Genomic DNA, 24,197 nt, shown 5'->3' on the forward strand with positions numbered 1-24,197 from the left:
GAATTTTTTTTACTCGAGCTTCAGGGATCTTAAAATGACCGTCTAATTTAGACGAGTCTAATAGCATAAAATTTTTCGAAAAACGAGATTAGAAATGTCGGAAAAATGTATTTTAAAGAAAAGAAATAAAACATTTTTCTGTTGGAACAATATAAGTATTATGTTGGAACAAATGATAAACTGATTTGGAACAATGTAAGTAGGACAAAAAACGTGCCCAAAAAATTATCAAAAAATTTCAAAACATGTAAAACATCATTTTTAAGAAACTTTAATTCTTGGCTCAAAGCGAGATTCCTTATAGTTTTTACCCAATAAATTGTTGAAGCATGTAAAATGGATAAAATTAACGAACAAGTTTTATTGGGATTAAACCGTAAGAAATCCCACTTCGACCCAAGAATTAAAATTTCTTAGAATAATGTTTTACATTTTCTGGAATTTTTTGAGAATTTTCTGGACACTTTTATTCTCGCCAGAAAACGCCCACCCGGATTCCGTTCACTGAAATTTTTTTTACTTGAACTTCAGGGATCTTAAAATGACCGTTTAATTTAGACGAGTCTAATAGTATAAAAATTTTCGAAAAACGAGGTTAGAAATGTCGGAAAAATGTATTTTAAAGAAAAGAAATAAAATAATTTTCTATTGGAACAATATAAGTATTATGTTGGAACAAATGATACACTGATTTGGAACAATGTAAGTAGGACAAAAAATGTACCCAGAAAATTATCAAAAAATTCCAAAACATTTAAAACATCATTTTAAGAAACTTTAATTTTTGGCTCAAAGCGAGATTCCTTACAGTTTTGACCCAACAAATTGTTGAAGCATGTAAAATGGATAAAATTAAGGAAAAAGTTTTATTGAGACTAAACCATAAGAAATCCCATTTCGACCCAAGAATTAAATTTTCTTAGAATAATGTTTTACATTTTCTGAATTTGTTTGAGAATTTTCTGGGCACTTTTTTTCTCGCCAGAAAACGTCCACCCGGATTCCGTTCACCGGAATTTTTTTTACTTGAGCTTCAGCGATATTAAAATGACGTCTAATTTAGACGAGTCTAATAGTATAAATTTTTTTTGAAAAACGATGTTAGAGATGTCGGGAAAATATATTTTAAAGAAAAGAAATAAAACAATTTTCTCTATCCTTTCTTTCATTTTATTTACAAATTTGTCACATTGCCCTTTTTAATTATCATCAAAACTACGTAGTTTTGTTATATACACAATAAGCTCCTTCTCACACTAGATCTCACCCCTATATATATATATATATATATATATATATATATATATATAATAAAGTCTGTAATTTATTTTATTTAGTTTAAAAGAATAAGGATATAAGAGTAATTTTGTATATAATATTATCTTACTTTACCTTCAAACCAAACACAGTTATATTATTTAACCATCACTTACTTTACCTTTCATCCAAACACAACAAGTTACTTTATAAATCTCACTTACCTTACCTTACCTTACTTTAATTAATCCCCATCCAAACAAGCCCTTAGTATATATAAAAATCCACATCAGGTTCAAGTTCATATACCCAATGAACAAATTGAACTAACAAAAAACAAGTTAATTATACTATAAGTTGAGAAATATTGGCAACATGATCTACCACTTTAAGCATCTGTAACGGCACCAATCATTCGTCTACTTGACACTCTGAATGATAAGTTGAAATGACGATGCCATGTCAGAAGTACTCTAATTTACGAAATTTATTTCTCCCTTTATATGGATCCGAATTAGACCGACGAATATATCTCAAATTCTTCGAAATGTCTAGTTTCTGAAATTTTTGACCTCGTGAAAAAATTCATCAGTTTGATATCCTGAATGGTCAGTTGAAGTGATATTGGTGCTGCTAGAAAAATGGACTTTGTGGCTTTCTCTTTTTTTCTCTCTCTTTTCTTTGAGTTGGAGCCAGCTCATCGAGATGCCCATCAGAATATCCTCTGTGGATTATTTGAGCTCCAGGTCGTCGAGATGGAGGTCAGTGAGTCCCGGAGGGACGTTTATTTTTTTATTTTTATTTTTATTTTCCACACTTTACAATAAAATCTACAATATGGTTCTAAAAATAAAATTTATTTTATGGGCTAAATCCTACAACTTTAATTGACTGATGTCAGACAAATATAACTTCGTCATGTGGCATCGCAGAAGCTCAAACCAACTCTCACAAAGAGTATGTGGTATCTTGTTGAGCGATTTCCGCAAGTGCACGGTTTCGCTTGTAGTAATAAAAAAGATACCAATCCCACAGGGAATGCTTTTTAACGAAAACTTATTTTAATTCAGTTTGATTCACGTTTTAGGTTTATAATATGGAAAATCGTTTAATGGAATTGGTTTTGAGATTGAATTAATAAGAATCAGATTAGAACATATGTAGAATGTTAGAAATCAATTCTGTTTTGAGGTTGAATTACAAAACAGTTGCATTTAGTGTTTAAAACAAGAGAATAATTGTACTCGTTTGCATTAAGCAAAGAAAACAACTTTAAACTTTGTAAAAATTATAAATGTGTAATAAACGTAAACTCCTTCAATTAAAAGGCTTTGAACCGCAGACAATCCTCATAAGGTCGGGTTAGATTGCTACCTTAACCAAATTAATACTTATTTCCGATAAGCCGATTTAACGATCATATCGTCCTTAAGAATGAATTTACCTAAGGGTTCAACAAAGTTTCCTTGTAAAGATATTGAATTTAACTACGTTTTAATGAAAACACCAGAACTCACTTCGGATCATTTACCAAAGTGCTACATAAAAATATATTGAATTGCATGAATTTTATTAGATGAAGTGTGAATTGATACAAGTTTACAGAGAACAAAAAGTATGGAAGCATTCAAAACGATATTGGAGTTCCAGGTCGTCAATACTTTCCTCAAAGCTCGTTAGAGTTTGTCAGGCTCCGGGGTTGAATCCGCTACTTAATCTTCTCGCTGAATCTTCGAAATAGAGATGGTTCTTCTACTACCAAAATGTAAACTAGTCTTGAACAGATCTTAATCTAAATCTAATTGCTACTGTGTTTGTAATTAATTTAAGAACAACTTGTGTACGGCAAGATTGCTTTTATAGAAATGAAATCTAATCTCTGACTCATTTCTGAGTCAGAGTTTCTGCATAAATTCTGCACTTTTCTTCATTAATCTAACTCTCTTTGAACTCTGAAATCAACTCTTTATTTATAGATGTTGAAGAGTTGTGTTGAAGGGTCGTGTCCGCTGCGAAGAGACGTTTCTATCCACCCGAACGGACGTGTTTCTTTGCATTTCAACATGTGAAATCTATGCTGACAGAAAATCTGATGTTACCGAGAATGGTGAATCTCTACTGAGATTGGGGGGCAAGTTTTGGTCTTCAAAAACGGAAGAGAGAGGTGTCTGGATGACGCGTGTCGCGACCGAGATTAGGAAATCTCGATCGCGACACGGGTGATTATTCCCGGCGTCGACTTTGTTTCCCATCCTCGTTTCGGTGCGTTTGATTTTCTTCGCCTTTGACTCTTTTCGTAGGGTTTTTCCTTCGTTTCTGACCTCTTTTCTTTCCTATTTGGATTTTACCAAATATTTAGGTACCTTGCATGAAAGAAACATATTCGGACGTAAAAGTACTCTAAATAGATATAAACAGCATAAATTCGTAGTAAAACTGATGTAAATATTAATGATATTTTGGGTATATTTTGGGTTTAACATATCTCCTCAGCAAAATAAAGCAATACAACTGCGTATCAGAAATTTTGACTCGAGAAGTCTAACTAGATCCGGTCGTTATCATAATCACGTCCGATCCCGAGAATCGTGAGCCTAGTAGGATTGAGGGATGTCAGACACTGATATTTGAGCACACTTCCTCCTATCAACATGAGACAAGTGGCCCATTAAAGAGGAGTAATGACCCGATTGTTCAAAATGAAGCGTCATTAATGCTAAAAGGTTCCAAAAATCTATATAAATACCCTAGCTCAGGTATACTTCAAGTATGTTAGTTAATTTTCATACTCACTTTGACATCGGAGTATCCTCGGCCAAACCCAACGGCAACTCACAAAGAAGGGATTCTGATCAAGAAAGTTTACACAATTATCAATATTGTCCTTAACTATATTTGACGACCTAACTAGAAGTTACTTAACAATACACACAAGTTCTATACACAACTTATGTCTAACTAACTTAACCAAAAATATTAGTTGGACTAAATTGATCTTCTGAGAATTTCTCATTCATCCAAATGTTTCCTAAAAGAAAAACCAAAAAACAGAAGTGTTCTAGTCACCATGGAGCTTTAGCCACTAGTTCAAATAGTATATTATATAATCCTCACTCTCACACTTCATCTCCAATAACTGCTCATCAAGTCTATTATTTACTTCTTTTAGTTCCAATACATTTTTCTCTAGATTTTTCATCTCCGCCTCATCATTATTTCTTGGGGTTTTAACTTCCTCGTACTTTCTCAACTTGGTAGCAACATTTATAAGTGTGGAAGTACGAGGAAAACTACAAGAAATAGTGAGGAAGCGGAGATCAAAAATCTAGAGAAAAAAGTATTAGAACTAAAAGAAGTATTAGACTTGATGAGCAGTTGTTGGAGATGAAGTGTAAGAGTGAGAATTATAATATACTATTTCACCAAGTGACTAAAACTCCATTATGACTAAAACACTTATATTTTATGGAAATGTTTGGATGAAAGGGCAAATCTCGGAGGATCACTTTAGTCCAACTAATATTTTTGGTTAAGCGTAGACCATGCACTGCCTTCCCTATCTATGTTGGTCTAAACAAATTCGATGTAAGGTTTGTGGGATCCGTCCATTTATCTAGACGACGAACATAAATTAGAGTTTGATAGTCACGTGCTCTCTACCGATAGTGGAATTCACTAATTTCCTAATCAGAACACCCAAATTGCAGAAGCATAGTCACTATTGCGATTCGAGCGTCATTTTAACCGAAAAACAGTCTTGAAAAAACATTAAAAAAACAAATTGTTTAATTAATTTCATGCATCCAATAAATGTTTTACTCATAAGAATGAATCATCACAAACAACAAACATGATCAAATGACTCTAATGACAATGTCAGGAATAATCAATAAATAATCTGAATATGATAAAGACTTCACGGGTTACCTCTTATAATGCAAAACCTATTTAGGTTGATTGCAGTAGAAGAACAAACTACGATTGCATATCATTAGTCACGAATCTACTACATTGAAGCGCACTAGAAGAAGACGCAACGATTCACAAACTAAGAATGATCGTTCGAAAGAGAGAGGGAACGTCGGTCGACAGCTTAAGAAAAGGGAGAGGTATTCATTTTTCTCTCTAGTTTTTCTTAAGCCTTCTTAGCCAAACTTGTATAGCTAGGTAATTAGAGTTAACCTAATAACTTAATAACTTTTATGCGACTCATTCTATATTTGACGACCGATGCCAAATTTGACCTAATAACTTATTTGGTCGATACCAAATTTCCAACAACTATCAATATTAATATAGATATTTTACACGACACTAATAATAATATTCATAGACGAGCCGTTAAAATTCAATATTAAATAGAAATATTAGATTTTGTTTAAATTCTCTTACTAAATGTAGTCGTTAATAATTTGCACTTCATTTCTTACGGTCATTTATTTTCAATACCACGCCTCAAAAGATTTTTTAATTTCTAAATGAAAAGTTGAAATATAAGTTTTTTAATGGACAACGTAGTAATAAGAGATTTTAAGCAAAGCTCACTACAATAAAACCTCTATATAAGAATACATTTGGGACCGGAGTATTTATATAACAGTTGAGAGTTTATTACTAAATAGAGTTTGATCATAGAGGTTATTACCAAATTGGAACTGAGCTTTTTCTTATAACAAAATAGAGGTTATTCTTATATAAAGTATTTCTATATAGAGGCTTTACTGTATTTTTATTAACTCGTATTCAGATTTTATTACTGATATCATGTATAACATTCACATTGATATTTATTAAATTTAGATAGTAGAGAGAGAAAAAGAATTCGAAAAAACATAAAATATATAAAAATGTGTCTAATATTTAAAGTCAACTGCTAAATACCGCAACCAAATTCTTTATAACCGTCTCTTTTGGACTTTTTTGCCCTTCTCATAATTTTGATAAAAAACTGAAAATTCTTTCTCCAAAATCATAAACCTGAACAATTGAAATTATGAAAATAATTGATGTGTGACAATCTGAACCCCGAAAATGGATGATTACGAGTCGGAAACATTAAAATTTACATCTTTTTATCAAAGAACTCATGAAAATAATACATATTTTTCATGACGATTTTACATTTTTCGTCACAAAAAATAGGAGAATTTTCATTTTTCGTCATAAAAAATTGAATGATTTAGTATTTTTCATCACTAAAAATTTTACGATTATGCATATTTCAAAATTTGGCCTAAACGGATGCGGCATACCGTTCGACACATGGTGGGAACGGATGCGGCATATCGTTCGACCTATGGCGGGAACGGATGCCGCGTACCGCTCAACCCATGGTGGGAACGGATGCGGCATACCGTTCGACCCATGGTGGGAACGGATGCGACATCCGTTCCCGCCATGGGTCGAACGGTATGCCGCATCCGTTTAGGTTAAATTTTGAATTTTCTCTCAAAATTTTTTTTCCCAATTTCGAATTTTTTTTATGCCAAGGGCAAAATTGTCCAATGGATGCGGTGATAAGGAATTTGGTTGCGGTATTTAATAATACTCTATTTAAAATAATAGTATTTTTAAGTATTAAATTAATCTAATTAATAAAGGAAAATAATTGTTTAAATTAATAAATTGGGAAAGGATAGTGTTTGACGAACTTCGAACCAGAAATCGGATAAATTATAAAAAAAATATCGTTTAAGTTTATGGAGAGACTACACTATTAAGTAAAACAAAACTTAAAACCCTAATAATTTATTAATGAAACTTGGTAAAAAGAAATATTGAAATAACATTATTTGTGTATCCTTAAAGGTTCTCCTTAAAAACAATTACTATCTATACAACTTTTTGTTTCAAACAGATTATTTCTAAGGTTTTCATCTTGCATTCAAATTCATTGAATTGCTTCCATACACAAAAAGTTCATTGAATTGCCTATTTCCCCATTTATTTTACAAACCACATGTTTAATTAGGGGTGGGCACGGTTCGGTTAACCAGTTCATTAGGTAAAAAAAATTAACTGAACCGTTATCAACGGTTTTTTAACCATCCAAACCGAAACCGGTCCATATCAATCGGTTAACCATACAACCGGTTAACCATTAATTTCGGTTAGGTTTTTTGGTTAACGGTTTTTAACCAATTCTCAATAGTTAACCAAAAATCAACGGTTAACCATAATTTTTACCCAAATCTAAATTTTTAAACAATATTAAAATATACATAATTTCAAAAATTCAAACGAAATGAATTCATATAAAAGTTCAGAATTCAAAGATAAGTACCGAACTAAAAAACAACCCATCAAGTTTACATTTAAAACATAAAGAAATGTAAATAATATTTCGTCAAAGTACTCATTACAACATAAAGCAGTATAATTTATGTTATATATTTATATTAATCTACGTTGTAATCTATGTATTTATATTAAGCAGTATAATTTATGTATTTATATTAATCTACATTACAACATAAAGCAGTATAATTTATGGCCTAAATATTTTTAAAAAAAAATTGTATTTATTAAACGGTTCGGTTAACCGTTAACCGCGGTTTTTGAACACTCGAGACCGAAATCGAAACCGAAACCGGTACTTATTTATTTTTTTAACCATTAAGAAAACCACCGGTTCGATTAACCACTTTTCCGGTTCGAATTATCGGTTTTCGGTTCCGTTATCGGTTTTACTGGGTTTTTTTTTTGCCAACCCCTATGTTTAATATTTCTTTGTTATTTAATAAGATATTCTTTATAAATTTCAAGGCCTAGATCTCCACCTCTCCTTCAACCACCGCCTCCCACCACCTCCTCTGTTTTTCCGTTTTTTCCTCTTCCCCACCCCTTCTAAACCATCGACTCTCCTCTTGTCTACCTTCCTTTTTGCTGTTGTCTAGTTGAAAAGGAAAAAGGAATCCTCCCACCATTTTTCGGTTTTCGTAGTTATTTTCCTTTTTGTTTGTGTCAGTTCTTTAGTTTGATCATATATATTTCATCGTACCTCTGAATCCGTTTGAACTGCGTCTGTTGGTTAAACTCTCTGTTTTTGTAACCTTTTCTGTGTTAGTAAGAACAGAAACGTTAGATCTTATCCGTAGATCATTGGATCTACGGGGTTGTAAAAGAAAAGACTTAGATCCGAAGGTTCAGAATGGTTCAAATGCTGAAGATTGGACTACAATTGCTTTGAGGCGAATTTGGAGTTACGATCTATATATGTTTCAAATGTTGTTTATGTTTAATGTACCTTTAATGTGTTTTTTTTTTTGCTTTTAATAGTCATTTTCTTGCCCTAGTGGACTATGTATTAGACTTAACTTATATGTGTGTAAGGTTTTATTCCTTACTGGTTTCATCTTGTGCTTGCAATTTTATAATTCAATAAAATATTAGCATTCCTATTAAAAAAAATATTCTTTATAAATATTTCTGGCCATGGTATAATTGTAACACCCTGGTCCAATACTATGTAGATATTGTTCGCTCTGTCCCAATTCCAACACATTGGGTCTCACGGCTTTAAAACGCGTCTGCATGTATTGGATTCTCATATTACTAATAAGCCCCAATCACTCCCTCTCCATTTTCGATGTGGGATTCAGTTCATTCCTGCCCCCGTCGCCATCCCTTAGGGCCGCTCCTTGCTCAGATCTTCTACCCCGGTGCCACCCACTCCGGACCGGGTCGTTAAAATAATTCACTGAGATATTTTACATGACATGATGAGTGTCCGGTAGAGCGGTAAAATATATACGTTATGAATGTTACGGTTATGGTTAGGATCTTTCTAGGCGCTCTAACTCTACTAGACGCTACTACGTAGAGGCAAGTGTACCCCGTCGTATCAAGTAATAATCCGGTTAAGACCGGGTATCGAAGCCACGGGATTTATATCTACAAGTATTAAACTACTCGGTTCTACTCGTTATCTAGGCGGTGAATACTTTAGGTTGGTTTGGGTGACAACTATAAACTACTCCTAAACTATGGGTGAGACAATTTTCATGTATTTCAAGTCCTCTTAGAGTGATACGGATAATGATAAGTTATAACATATGGCAAACAATACGGAACATATACGATTAACAATTTACTCTTGCAAAGACGACTATCTATAGATCGAACAACTCCGTGAGGTTCTAGAGTCGTGGTTTCCCCTTAAGGCGACTCTAATTCTTAGGACCAGAAACTAGGGCCCGTAAGTTCCGTGGCTCGTCAATTCCTACGGTTTCCAGATTGTCAATTCCGGTAAGGCAACACCTATGTGGTTCCTAAAAGATTTCGGAGCTCATAAACGACCTACGCAATAATCAATTATAAGTATCAAAGCAAGCAATAAGTAATAACACGTATAGTGAAAACGGAATTGTAAATCATATATTATAATTATGAAATGCGATAATACGGAATACAACCAAGCCTAGTACATAGAAAGAGTACAAGCTAATTAACAAGTAGAAAGGGAAGAAGAATCGGCCTTTAGGACTAGCTAATCGGACTCAAAGTCGTCTCTTAGGACTTGGAGGTGGAACTTTCGAGCTTGGTGAATGCGGATGGAACAGAACTTCGGTGGAGTAACGGGAGGATTATACAAGCTCTCAAGGTGTGAGGAACTTTAGTACATAGAAAATTAAATGAGGAAATGAGTGCTAATCACTCTTATTTATACATCAAGCTCGGGGGTAGAATCGTAAATACATAAGTTATATTATTTCTGCAGTTTCCCCATGACACGCCCCGCGTGAACAGGAAGACACCCCGCGTGTTTGCCCATTCCGTTGATAATTTCCTGCATGTGGATCAGATTCAGACCTGTTGTCTCAACCACGCCCCGCGTGGAAAGGAAGACGCCCCACGTGTCTGCCCATTCCGTTGATAATTGCCTGCGTGTGGATCAGATCCAGACTTGTTGTCTCAACCACGCCCCGCGTAGGTTGGAGTACGCCCCGCGTGGTTGAGCCTTTGGAGTTTAATAGCTTGAATCATGTCTTTGACGCCCCGCGTGGCTTGGAAAACGTCCCGTGTACCTGAGCTCCTAAGACTTTAGATTGAAGAATTGCTCCTGTACGCCCCCCGTATAAGTGGAGACGCCCCGCGTGATATCTGTTACCTTAGTGGGACCATGCAGTCTGACTGCCTTGATTGAGAGGGCATTGTTCTATGCCCCGCGTGGTTGCTTTTGCGCCCCGCGTGTGTCGGTGAGTTTTATTCCTTAACTCGTACCTACGAAGTACAATTCTCGAGAGGCGAGTTAGCTTGACGTTTATTTTTCTGAAATTAATCAAAAACAAAGGAAATTAACCAAAAGCATAAAATTTATTTTTATTTTGTTATTTGATTATAAACACATTATTTTTTAATTAAACTTACTTATTTAGTCCAAAATTAAACTGTAAATCACGCTAAAAGATAGGGACAAAACGTCCCTATCAACCTCCTCGGACTTTAAAGTTTTACTTGTCCTCAAGTAAATAAAATTGAAAGACAAGGGATTGAGACAATTGAGAAACAAACCTCCGGTTGGTTTTACCAAGTGCGTGATTTCGAAACGACGGTTTTACAAAAAGTTTTCGACGAGTACTTACGCAAGCGAATGAATGACCAAAACTTATTTGAAACCTCCATGATCAAACCTAATAGGCAATATTAACAGGGATTTATTATCTTATGAGAACTCGATTGTACCTCACCAAGGAATTTCACTCTTACGCTCAAACTTTGGTGGGTCGGTGTTTTTGCGCTCTTCTTTATAGTTACTCGAAGTCACTTTGAGTTTGCATTTTCATCCGGGTTTTTCCTCCTATATTATGGTTTAGGCAATATTAAAAATGAACCTAGAGGGGGGTTGTAATGTGGGTGGCTTTTTTAGCGGTTAATTTTTAGAAACTCGAGTCCAAATACCATTTTGATGATCGCATCGCATTTTCATTTTGGCCTTAGCAAGCTTGTAAAATATAACTTGAAATTGCTCGGGTGGAGCTTGAGAATGCCTTTTTGCTCTTTATTTCTGCTTCATCTGTTTTTTTCTTTTTCTTTTTATTTGAGAGCGGCACAAAAATGATTTCAAAGATTTATTGTGCTTACTTGTTAAGGCCGTTTCGGGTAATTCCGATGCGGTTGATTTCATTGGTATTTGAACAAGAGGAAAAAGGGTTAAATATTAAAAAGGTGTTAGCAAAGAAGTCGGTTAATAGGCTCGATGGGCTTCCCAAAGGTTTATGAAACGAGAAAAAAGAATTTAAGAAGGGAATTAGCCTAAGTGGGTCCGTTTTATCATCTATTGCCCTTCTTACCAAAATAAGTATACTTGGCCTGGTATTAGTTGCAAACTCTATGAGTTGAGTAAAGTCAAAGCTTTCGAAATGTTGTGAAAGAAGTAGAGTTCTTGCACGAACTCTTTTAGGCTCAAAAATATCTCACATGAATTTCGGGTTAAATTGTGTACTTTCAAGTTCTCGTAAAATTTTCAAAAATCCCGTTTTTTATTGCCTTTTTAAATTTCATTATAGAGATAACTTGTGGGTTAGGACTCAATGCTTTTGTTTAGTATGAATCTTGGCTTTGCATAAATTCCATAACTTCGAAATCAAGACTTAAATTTCTTAAGTAAACCGATCTTTTGTGTTTCGACGTATTTACCTTTGACGACAAATAACAGAACTTTTAATTATTGTCCGTAGAAGGTAGTGTGTCGGGTAATTTATGGGCCAATAAATTAGTTCAATTATTTTTGTTTATTTTATTTTTATTTTTTATTTTTGTTAGTGCAGAACAAATTGTAATTGCGGGGTTGCACGTCCCTCCGCGTAATTAAAATGACGTGTATTCCAAAGACTTCGAAAAAGAAACGAAAACAAAAACAAAATGAAAAATAAAGATGGAATGAAAGAGAAACAAGGACCTTACAGGTCTGTTGTTGCGCGAGGTGTACCCAAGGGGATGCTCCGCGTAAGAAGGGTATTTTGTATGATTTTTGGGCAGAGACGTGGATACGCGGGGCGTTCCCAAAGAGACGCTCCGCGTAGACCAAGTGTGAAGCTGTTATTTATTGTAGAAGGTGGTTCACGTGGGGCGTAGACAGGGGTACGCTCCACGTAAACCTTATTAACGCATACAAAAACAGGGAAAACGAACACGTAAATAACGAGTTAGTGCAAAATAAAACAGAAAGGCAAAAAATAAACGAACAAAACACAAATAGAGACCGAAGGAAAGAGATATATAGATGAAGATAATAAAAACACCAAATATAAAGAAAAATGTAACTGAAAACATAAAAACGGAAGTGTATTAAGACGAACCACATAAAAACACAGAAATGACAAAAAAGGAAAACACAAGGACAGAAAATAAAAGAACATAAAAATCGAAAACAAAAACTTAAAGAAACTATGGCGGAGGCGGAGGAGGATGGCCATGGATGTTGAAATATGTGAAGAAGGTGTTGGTGAAGGCGTCGAAGTTTGCCCGGTCCTCTCGCCTTTGGGCCTCGAGTGTGTCAAAAGGGGTGGCAAGGCGGCGTGGTCCATGAGGCGATTAGCCTCAAAGGTGTCGAAGCAAGTGTTGAGAGTGGCTTCGAGGGTGTCAAATTGGGCGTTGAAATGAGCTCGATCTTGCCATTGATTCCCTTCCAAGACGTCCAACCGGGCATAGATCGATTGGAAGTCTTTGTTGGGGGGTGGGCTAAAGTTGAGGCCAAAGTTCGAATCCCATTCGTCATCCGCTTGTTGTTGTCCCGCCCCCGAACTTTCACCCGGATCGGAGGGATGGCTTTTGAGGGTTTGGAAGGCATTTTTATCCAATGGGCGGGGGTCATAGTGGGGAAGGCGATCAAGGGCGGTAGTGCCAAGAGCGGAGGAGGCATAGATGGTGATTAAGTGCCCCAACCCGAGTTTGGCACGCTTCCGTGAGGGCATGTGATGGAGCATGGTGGCAACAAGGTGGGAGAGGTCGAAAGTAAGGCCATTCTCGCAACAATAAAGGGCAAAAAGCTCGAGCTTGTGCTTTTTAGCACCAAAAACTGAGCAGAAGCTCATCTACGCGGGGCGAACCGGTGTGTACACGCCGCGCAGATATTTGGAAAAAATGGGATTTGTTTTTCGTATTGTGGGTTTTGTGATTTTTTTCTGTTTTGGGGTTGTATTAAAAATGGACGAAACGATCTCGAAAGAAAGGAATGCGGGAAGTGCGTTTAAAAACCGAAAGAAAACGAAAATATGAACAAATTTTTTTTAAAAGAAGATGAAAATACACATGAAGAAAAATGAAATTAATTTGAAAAACGTATATGATACATAGAGACAAAAGGTTTGGAAAATGCAAACCGGGGCTACGTTTATAGTCGGAGTAGCTCGACTTTCTCGGCGGGTGTGTTTATTGCAAGATATCCGAACCGGAGCCCGATGGATCCAAGCTGTGACTATTAAGAAGAGTTATTGCTTGCCCAGATTCCCTATTCTTAGCCTGCGGGTTTTGCTCGGTATTGGTCGGGAGAGTTCCTAGTTGTCTCTCCTGCTGTTGTCGGTTTAAATGAGTCACTTGGTGACTCAAATCCCTGCAAAACACTTCATTATTGGCAAGATAGGTTAGAATGTTCTTTAACAAGGAAGTTACCGATTGGCCTTGCACGTTGTTGGGAGGTTGGGCATTCCGACCACCGGGGGCGTTTTGGGATTGCCCTAGCCCGTGCTCCCTATATTCTTGGTGGAAATCGGGTGGGGGCCTCAATATGTTATTGTTATTACCGTATGACAAATTAGGATGTTGGTATCGAGGTCTCCACCCGTTATCATTATTATTGTGGTGGTTAGGATAAGAGTTTGAGTTAGAGTTGTACCTTTGTTTACCTCCTACGTAACTTACGTTTTCGGTGTCACCAATAAAAGGGGTGCCGGTGTTGCAATTTCTTCCATCGTGATCACCACCACAATGGTTGCACATCAGGACATGTGCATCTTTGTTGAGGCTCAATTGTGCTATTAAAGCGTCTAGTTTCTTGTTCATCTCAACCATGGAACTCTTTGGAGCCTCCTTTTCCATGGCGAACGCTTGATGTCTTGGGGGTCCGGCAAGCCGATCTTGTTGCCATTGAACGCTTTTTCTTGCGAGCTCATTGATGAGCTCATATGCTTCACTCGCCGATTTCCTGAACAGGTCCCCACCTGCTGCGGAATCCACGGTAGCACGATTAGTAGGCATTAAACCATGATAAAAAGTACTTACAAGATCGTGCTTGGGGATGTCGTGGTGTGGGCAACTTCGAAGCAATTTTCGGAACCTTGCCCAAGCCGCATGAAGGGCTTCGTACTCGATTTGCCGAAAGGAAGTGATATCATTGTGCAACTTCATCGTCTTGGAAGGTGGGAAGTAATAGGAGAGGAACTCCTTTTCGAGCTCGACCCATGACGTGATAGTTCCGGCTTCCAATGAGTGCAACCATTCCCACGCTTGGGCTGTCAAAGAAAAAGAAAAAGTTTTAGACGTGCGGCCTCAACCGGGACACCATTTTGCCGAGAAGTATCGGCACACATAAGAAATTTATCAAGATGTTCGTTAGGGTTCTCATGAAGTTCTCCTCCGAATTGACCGAGTTGTTGGATCAATTAGATCATGCTAGTCTTTATTTCATATGTGTTGGTCGGGATGGCGGGAGCAACGATTCCATTGCGATTTTGTGGTCGATACGGAGGTAGGATCTCCATCATTGTTCGGGTGTCGTTTCCCCCTCCATTCGGGACGTTGTTCACCGGTGGGTTGGCTTCATTGTTGACGTTGGCCATCTTTTCTCTCCGAATCCTACAAAGAGTTCGTTTAATTTCAAGATCAATAGGAACGAGAGTATCACTCCGAGATCGGGTGTGCATAAACTCTTAACGAAATTAAAGAAAAATATGAACAAGAAAGAATGTTTGTTAGTATATAAACAAAGTATAAACAATTTATACAAAAAGAATGCCTAGACTAACAATAAAACGTTTTGGTCTAATATTGTAAGAAAATATAAATCCCCGGCAACGGCGCCAAAAACTTGATGAGTGTCCGGTAGAGCGGTAAAATATATACATTATGAATGTTACGGTTATGGTTAGGATCTTTCTAGGCGCTCTAACTCTACCAGACGCTACTACGTAGAGGCAAGTGTACCCCGTCGTATCAAGTAATAATCCGGTTAAGACCGGGTATCGAATTCACGGGATTTATATCTACAAGTATTAAACTACTCGATTCTACTCATTATCTAGGCGGTGAATACCTTAGGTTGGTTTGGGTGACAACTATAAACTACTCCTAAACTATGGGTGAGACAATTTTCATGTATTTCAAGTCCTCTTAGAGTGATACGGATAATGATAAGTTATAACATATGGCAAACAATACGGAACATATACGATTAACAATTTACTCTTGCAAAGACGACTATCTATAGACCGAACAACTCCGTGAGGTTCTAGAGTCGTGGTTTCACCTTAAGGCGACTCTAATTCTTAGGACCAGAAACTAGGGCCCGTAAGTTCCGTGGCTCTTCAATTTCTACGGTTTCCGGATTGTCAATTTCGATAAGGCAACACCTATGTGGTTCCTAACAGATTTCGGAGCTCGTAAACGACCTACACAATAATCAATTATAAGTATCAAAGAAAGCAATATGTAATAACACGTATAGTGAAAACGGAATTGTAAATCATATATTATAATTATGAAATGCGATAATACGGAATACAACCAAGCCTAGTACATAGAAAGAGTACAAGCTAATTAACAAGTAGAAAGGGAAGAAGAATCGGCTCTTAGGACTAGCTAACCGGACTCAAAGTCGTCTCTTAGGACTTAGAGGTGGAACTTTCGAGCTTGGTGAATGCGGATGGAACAGAACTTCGGCGGAGTAACGGGAGGATTATACAAGCTCTCAAGATGTGAGGAACTTTAGTACATAGAAAATTGAATGAGGAAATGAGTGCTAATCACTCCTATTTATACATCAAGCTCGGGGGTAGAATCATAAATACACAAGTTACATTATTTCTGCAGTTTTCCCATGACATGCCCCGCGTGGACAGGAAGACAACCCCGCGTGTTTGCCCATTCTGTTGATAATTTCCTGCATGTGGATCAGATTCAGACCTGTTGTCTCAACCACGCCCCGCGTGGACATGAAGACGCCCCACGTGTTTGCCCATTCCGTTGATAATTGCCTGCGTGTGGATCAGATTCAGACTTGTTGTCTCAACCACCCCCCGCGTAGGTTGGAGTACGCCCCGCGTGGTTGAGCCTTTGGAGTTTAATAGCTTGAATCATGTCTTTGACGCCCCGCGTGGCTTGAAAAACGCCCCGCGTACCTGAGCTCCTGAGATTTTAGATTGAAGAATTGCTCCTGTACGCCCCGCGTATAAGTGGAGACGCCCCGCGTGATATCTGTTGACTTAGTGGGACCATGCAGTCTGACTGTCGTGATTGAGAGGGCATTGTTCTACGCTCCGCGTGGTTGCTTCTGCGCCCCGCGTGTGTCGGTGAGTTTTACTCCTTAACTCGTACCTGTGAAGTACAATTCTCGAGAGCCGAGTTAGCTTGACGTTTATTTTTCTGAAATTAATCAAAAACAAAGGAAATTAACCAAAAGCATAAAATTTATTTTTATTTTGTTATTTTATTAAAAACACATTATTTTTGTAATTAAACTTACTTATTTAGTCCAAAATTAAACCGTAAATCACGCTAAAAGATAGGGACAAAACGTCCCTATCATGGCACTAATAATAATATTTATCGAAGACTTAATCTCAATAAATTATACCATGGCCACTAACTTTACTCGTTTTGACATTACATCCGCAAAACCTTAAAACGTAGTATAAAAGCTTTAAAACTTAGTATAAAGTGTAAATTTTACATTTTTTTACATAAAAGTCATTACAACCCTTTGATTAAAAAAAAAATTCATTACAACTCTTAATCTTTGGGTAAAAATATCCTTAACAAGCAATTTTACCATTTTATTTCTAATATTGGAATTGGAAGCCAAAAGCAAGACACTATTATATTCTAAAAAAAAGTTTCATATTTTTTATAATTTAATAATAGAATTAAAGATTAATATTTTTAAATTCAACGAAATATTTAAAGTTTTTTTTTTTCAATTCATACAAAATATAGTATATTTTTTAATTTGTTTTTTTCATTTTTTAATGGACTGATTAACCGTTAAATTCTCTTAGTATAGTTGATTAATATATAATTATATATATATAAATATAAATAAATATATTTTCAAATTTTTTAATATTTAATTAACATCCGTTCGGTTTCGATTAACCGCAGTTTTTGAAATGCAAAAACCGTAACCATTAACCATTATTTTTAAAATTAAAAACCATATACTAGTCCATTGGTTTCGGCTAACCTTATTTTCAGTTCAATTTCGGTTTGGTTTTTCGGTTTTCCGGATTTTTATGTGCACTCCTATTTATTACTAATAAATGATAAAATGACACATATAATAATATTCATGACCGAAAAGAGAATTTTATAAATTATTTCTCAAATTGATCCAATTATCAATATAGTAAAATTGCTTTTCACCATCAAGATTAGATATACTTTTACATCTTATCCCCTTAATCAATATTCATTACCATGACCTTTAATTTCTTATCTTATTAATTTTATCAACATATTGAAATAAAATCTAAAGGTAATTTCTAAGAAGCACCATGGGTACTTACTTTAGTGGTTTTCACGTTATATCCACAATTTTTAAAACATTAATTTTTTTAATAATAATGCTTAATCATTTCATTAAATAAAGAAAGACAAATATATCATGAAAATATTAAGAGATAAACCTTACATAAGTACATGCAAATGTATAATACAAAGTTTATAAAGGCAATAAAATCCATAAAAGCAATAAAAAAAACTACAAAAAGCAAAAAAAAAAAACTATAAAAGGTACAACTAAAACAACAGAACAACAACTCTCATACTTTCCACGAATCCAACTCTATATGAAAGCAACTGCAAACCAATCGTCATCATTTTGTTTCTTCCGGCCAATCGGATCTGAGTCATTTCTACTAGTGCAATCCCGTAGATCTGTAGATCTACGTAAGTAAGCATTACTTTTGTGATTTAAAAGAAATGGTTTGATTTTCATCATATTTCCCAGTTTACTTGTTTCTTGATTTCTTTCTTTTTTTTACCATAAAAGAAATGGTTGATTTTCATCGTATTTCCCAGTTTATCACATTTTCCAGTAAACATTACTTTTGTGATTTAATTTCTTATTTTATTAATTGCATCTAATTTATAATGGGAAAATTACAAAATTGGATCAAATGGAAGGCACATTTGCATATTTAACCCATTTACTCAACCTACTACATATTTAGACTACTTTTATGTGACTTTCACAAAATACCCCCTTCTCCTTTCCGGTTACGCGAACCCGCTGCCTTTCCTCAAATGATTTCCAGACCTTTGATCTTTCTCTCTTTTTTTAAATTGCGCAAAATCTGCATCATTTCTCCATATTAGAATGTATTTCTCTTCTTCATCTCTTCATCTCTTGAGTCTTCATCTTCCTAATCCTAGAAAACGAAGCCATTATTCTTCATCTTCCTATTTCTACTTGTTTCTTGATTTCTTTCTTCTCGTGACCATAAAAGAAATGGTTAATTTTCATCATATTTCTCAGTTTATCATATTGTTATTGTTGATTTTAAGGGTAAAAGACGCGAAAAATGTAAGTATCTACTGTTTTCTCTGTGTTTTTTCAGAAAATCACTTCACAAAGATCTGCGAGTAACAAAGTTCATGATTTCACTTAAAGACTTCGCGAAAGCATCAATATGTGACGTAGATCGTCACATTTCAAACCTCGCAGACTTCGTGAAATCATAGATTCGCTAAGTAAAATCATCCTCTTTCCTGGACATTTATATTCGCATGTTTCGTTAATCCTCATTTCGCAAAGCCAGATCGTCACATTTTTTTAAAGGTGGTTGAATACATAACATCCCTTTCTGGAAGACGGCGTACTAGAGTGCAAGGGATATGATTTTCCTTCTTATATAGGGAGACATTTCCCTCAAAATTGGCACATTCACTTTAAAACGATTCGTTATGAGAGATTGTACCAATCTTGATGTGCACCATGGGAAACGTTCATCCCAAATAGTCTGGACTTCCATTCATCGTCCCAAAATATCTGAACTTCCAATCCAAGGAGAAATTTCCGTCCAGATTTGTCAGATTCACTTTGAAATGATTTTTTTGGAGTTTATTGTGACAATCTTGTTGTAAATTTTGATAATTTTATGATTTTAATTTTGTTATTATGTCAATCTTTTTGTAAATTTTGAAATGTTATTATTTTAATGTTATAATCTCTTGTTGTTTAACCTTTTTTTATTATTATTATATACCACTTTGCAAATACTCTTAAAAACACATCCAAATTTCGCATATACAGATTAAAATCGCCAACTAAATCAAACATTAGCTTTGCATACGTCGCGAAAGTATCGTTTCGCAAAGTCAGACGGCCACACTATAAAATTACAAACATGTTACGGGTATTTTAGGAAAGTTACACAAAAATAATCTAAATATGTAGTAGATGAGTTAAATATGTAAATGGTTCTCCCATTTGATCCAATTTTATAATTTTTCCATTTATAATTAAAATAATATAATAAAATCTAGAGTTAACTTTTAAAAGCATTACACTCATTTAGTAGCAAAGTAAATTAGAATCAAAATCATTACTAAAATCCTCATCCAATCCTAAAATTATGCAACTATTCGATATAAACTATACTGAGAAAAACAGTTGAGGAATTCTACTTAAAGTGAGAACTCAATTTGTAGTTTTTACTTCGATTAATTAACTTTCAAACTTTAATTTGAAAAATCAAATCAGTATAATGGGATTTTTAAAAAGTCATTATATTTAGTTATAGATTAATTAAAAAAACAATGACTTTCTCTGCTTTGCATCACCTTATCTCCATTCCCTTCTCATCTATCACCATACTTTATCTAATTCAAATTCCTTCGGCCATACTCCTCTCTCTTCTTGCTAGCCTTTCTTTTCACCGCCTCTCAACCTCTTCATCTCCATCTCCTCACCTAAGCTTCTTCTTCCCTTTTTATCAACTTTTTCCGCAACTACCACCGCCACCTTGCAGATTTACTCGAGGAGGAAGAAGGAAGCTAGTCTTTCTTCTTCCTCCTCCAATTTATATTTTAGTTTTCGTTTTTAGCGTTTTTAGCGTTTGAAGTCCATACTCCTTCTTGAACTTTTTTTTCATCAGATCTACATTTGTGAACTATACTTTTTTCTTTTATTCTTTTTTCGGTCTTAGCAAGAGCGGTAAAGGTTTATCTTGTCCGTAGATCTATAGATCTACGTGAATACACAAACAGAAAGGATTTAAATCCGAACGTCCGAAAGAACCTAAAGGATAAAGTATGGATTACAACGGTTTTTCAACGAGATTTGATTTACGAGAAGAATATGATTTCTATATATGTTGTATTTGTATCTTTTCTAGTTTTTATTACTCTTTGTAGTCTATGTATTATTCTATATAGTCTATTTCATCCCTTTGTGAGTTTTTTTTTTTATAAATCCCTTTGTTGGTTTTTGTCTATATGGAATGGAGGTTTTATTCATCTTTATTTCGTGTTGTATTTATATTATTAAGTTAATAAAATGATATGTAGCATATTATTAAAAAAAAATTTCCTTCAACCATGGATCAAAATATGCTAGTCTATTCTATTCAACCAGGACTCAAATTACTTTATTTTCGTCAATCTTGAACACAACATAAATCGATTGAGGGTTTCAATTTTAGGTTAACTTACTCAATTTTTTCTATATATTATTTACCTACCATATATATAAAACAAACAAATTTGAAATAAATGAACCTTGCGTTCTTTATCCCTATACTCAATTTTTTCTATATATTATTTACCTACCATATATATAAAACAAACAAATTTGAAATAAATGAACCTTACGTTATTTATCCCTATACCACCCTATTCATCTCTCATACCAAACCACCCGCAAATACTAAAACACCCCATTTATCAGTACCAAACTACCATTACAGCATCTCAAGTTAAGATCATTAAAAATGGCACATAAACTTTTATCACATATTCTAGCTTTAAATCACTCTATTAGTACCGTAATCTCTATCTTCATTTTTCTCTACTCTATCTTTAAATATAAAGTTACTATAGTAAAAATTCTCCAATAATATACTTTATTTTATCTAATCTTTAAAACTTTTATTATTATTATATTTATTTTTCACATAATAATTTTTTGAATAAACATAATACTTATATTCATGTAATATTTAAATATTTTTATAATTTATATAGTATTTAATGTTTTTATAATTATAATTTAATATTTAAATGTATAACACAATAAAAAAAATCAAATTACACTATAATTAAAAATTAAATAACATCAATATTTTTAAAAAAATAATATGTAAATAATAAATATACATATTTACATATTATTTTTTTAGAAATATTCATGTTATTTAATTTTTAATTATAGTGTTATTTGATTTTTTTATTGTATTATACATTTAAATATTAAATTATAATTATAAAAACACTAAATACTACATAAATTATAAAAACATTTAAATATTATAAAAATATAAATGTTATATTTATTAAAAAAAACTATTATGTAAAAAATAAATATAATAATAATAAAAATTTAAAAAACGTGGATAAAATAGAACAGATGGCCTTAGAAGGTAAAATACATTCATTATTACTCTACATACAATTTTGAAATCACTTTGATGGTTAGAGCAAATTACATCCTTCACTACTCAACTTCCCTTTAACTAGAAGTACGCAAACGTAACGCAATTATTTTTCAATTTTACACTTGTTTGTAACAATATGACCACTGAACTTTTCAGTTATACAATTGATTTCTAACATTATGCTACTGAATTAATACACATTTAAGAAAACACAATTTTCTATACAGATTAAAACTGTATTGAGATCAGATACAGCTTTCTAGGCAGCATTATGCTTCATTAAGCTAAGCTATAAATAGCTAGCTCAGAGCCCAGTGCATGTTCATCATCTACTCACATTTCCTATAAACAATTATAACATCATAATAACATTTTAAAAAACAATCCAAAGTATAAAAAATACTCACAAAAGTAAAAATAAGGGATCCTCAGAAGTTATGCTTGTAAGTTTCATCAAATTAGATAAAATCAGGTCTCAAAGATTAGACATCATCGGAATCCCCATTGATTTCTCAATTTCTACAGAGAATTTCAAAAATCGATTGAAAAAAAACAGAATCAAATCAAATTAGAGAATAGATCTGTAAATATTTATGTTGCAGAGTATAATTCACTGCACCTTACAAAAAGCGAAGTGACTCAACATCTGCAGAATAATCTAAGCCTCCGTTCACTCCATTAGAAGTGTTGAAGAAACCCTAAAAACATCGGAAAAAGTTCCGATTAAAGGTCCTCCATTAAAAGAGGCATCGCAAACAGTAAATTGAAACAAAACCGAATTGGAAAACGAAGAAAACGCAGTCAGATCGACGAATGAAAACACAGGTAAACGAAATTGAGGAGAAGACGATGAAGGCAAGGGACTTCGTACAGATAGCATTTTGATTTTGCTGAGAATAGCGAGCTATTTATACTGAAACTCAGGTGTTAGTAGGGTTTTCATTTTCTTTGAAATTACAAGATACTCCTCCTCGTGAAAATTTATTTTCTATAGTAACCGAATTCCGTTTAATTTGGGCCCATTTCTGACCCAGCAAAAGCGCAATAATGCCTTCATTAAAAAAAAGCCCAATGAGGCCCGTATGTCTACTTCTGAAAAATGGACAATGTCCTTAGTTGGGTAAAATGTTGAGGAAATTAATCATTTTAGAATTTATTTACAGTTAACTCTCTTCTTTCTTTTCCTATTATCATAGGAATGTATTTAAATTTTAAATATCAGATTCTGATACAATTAGTTTTAATTTTACCAAATTGTAGTTATCAAACATTAAATTATTTGGGGTCAACGGAACGCCCGTGTTTGAAATGAAACATACTGCCATGAGTTGTAGTGGTAAGTGTTGAGAAAATTAACTATTAATTTTAAAAAATTAAATAAAATAAATATTTAAATAAAATAATAATTATTGTGAACTTCCAATTGATGAAGGACTGTTTTTATAATTTGTATTATCGATGGATTGTTTTTATAATTTGTAATTATTAAAAAAATAATAATAATCAAATGGTTGAAAATTGACCACTGAATTCGGTGGTCAATATATCAATTAATTGTGTCAGCAACTTGCTGTCACAATTAATTGGGTGCATACTTTAGAATATAAAAGCCAAAGATGCTCAATTTCAGGATGTTAGGGGAGTTGAGAGCATTGAAAGAGATGGGCAAATTATATAATAGATCATGTATTGTATGTTTGCTTTTTAATTGAGAGAGGGTAATCCAATTTTTTTGGGAGACACAACATAGTAAGATAATTATTTCGGTGTATTTTCGGGAAACACATGAGTGCTACTATTTTGATTTTATCTCATATTATTGTAACTCTAGAAAGTTTCTAGAGAACACCCTCTTGTACACCTCTATCTCATAAATTCAGTAAAATTATCTTCAAGTTTTAAGCTATTATTTTTCTTAGCAATATATTGCTTGTGCTTTGAGATTTATTGCTTCCGCTTCGTAATCCATAAAATTTCCAATAGTAAGGCATGGCGAGACGTTTGTGCAGTCCTGGAAAGCAACCAAAAACGACTGCTAGTCCGGTCGACTCGTGGAATTCAACTTGATGTCTGATGGCATAGACCTATTGCGGGTTCGATTTCGTGCAACTTGGACGTAGTTGTCTTCGCAGC

At 34.3% G+C, this 24,197-nt stretch overlaps 2 non-coding genes across 2 annotated transcripts; both read right to left on the reverse strand.

Annotated features, from left to right (window-relative positions):
• Positions 1–22,306: 22,306 nt before the first annotated feature.
• LOC136221383 (small nucleolar RNA snoR118) lies at positions 22,307–22,397 on the reverse strand. The gene has a single exon (XR_010685148.1). It is a non-coding gene; the product is annotated as a small nucleolar RNA snoR118 (small nucleolar RNA).
• A 91-nt stretch (positions 22,398–22,488) lies between these two features.
• On the reverse strand, positions 22,489–22,561 carry LOC136221363 (small nucleolar RNA R66). Its single transcript, XR_010685130.1, has one exon. It is a non-coding gene; the product is annotated as a small nucleolar RNA R66 (small nucleolar RNA).
• Between the last annotated feature and the right edge of the window lie 1,636 nt (positions 22,562–24,197).

This window comes from Euphorbia lathyris, chromosome 2 (genome assembly GCF_963576675.1).
Source record: "Euphorbia lathyris chromosome 2, ddEupLath1.1, whole genome shotgun sequence".
NCBI lineage: Eukaryota > Viridiplantae > Streptophyta > Magnoliopsida > Malpighiales > Euphorbiaceae > Euphorbia > Euphorbia lathyris.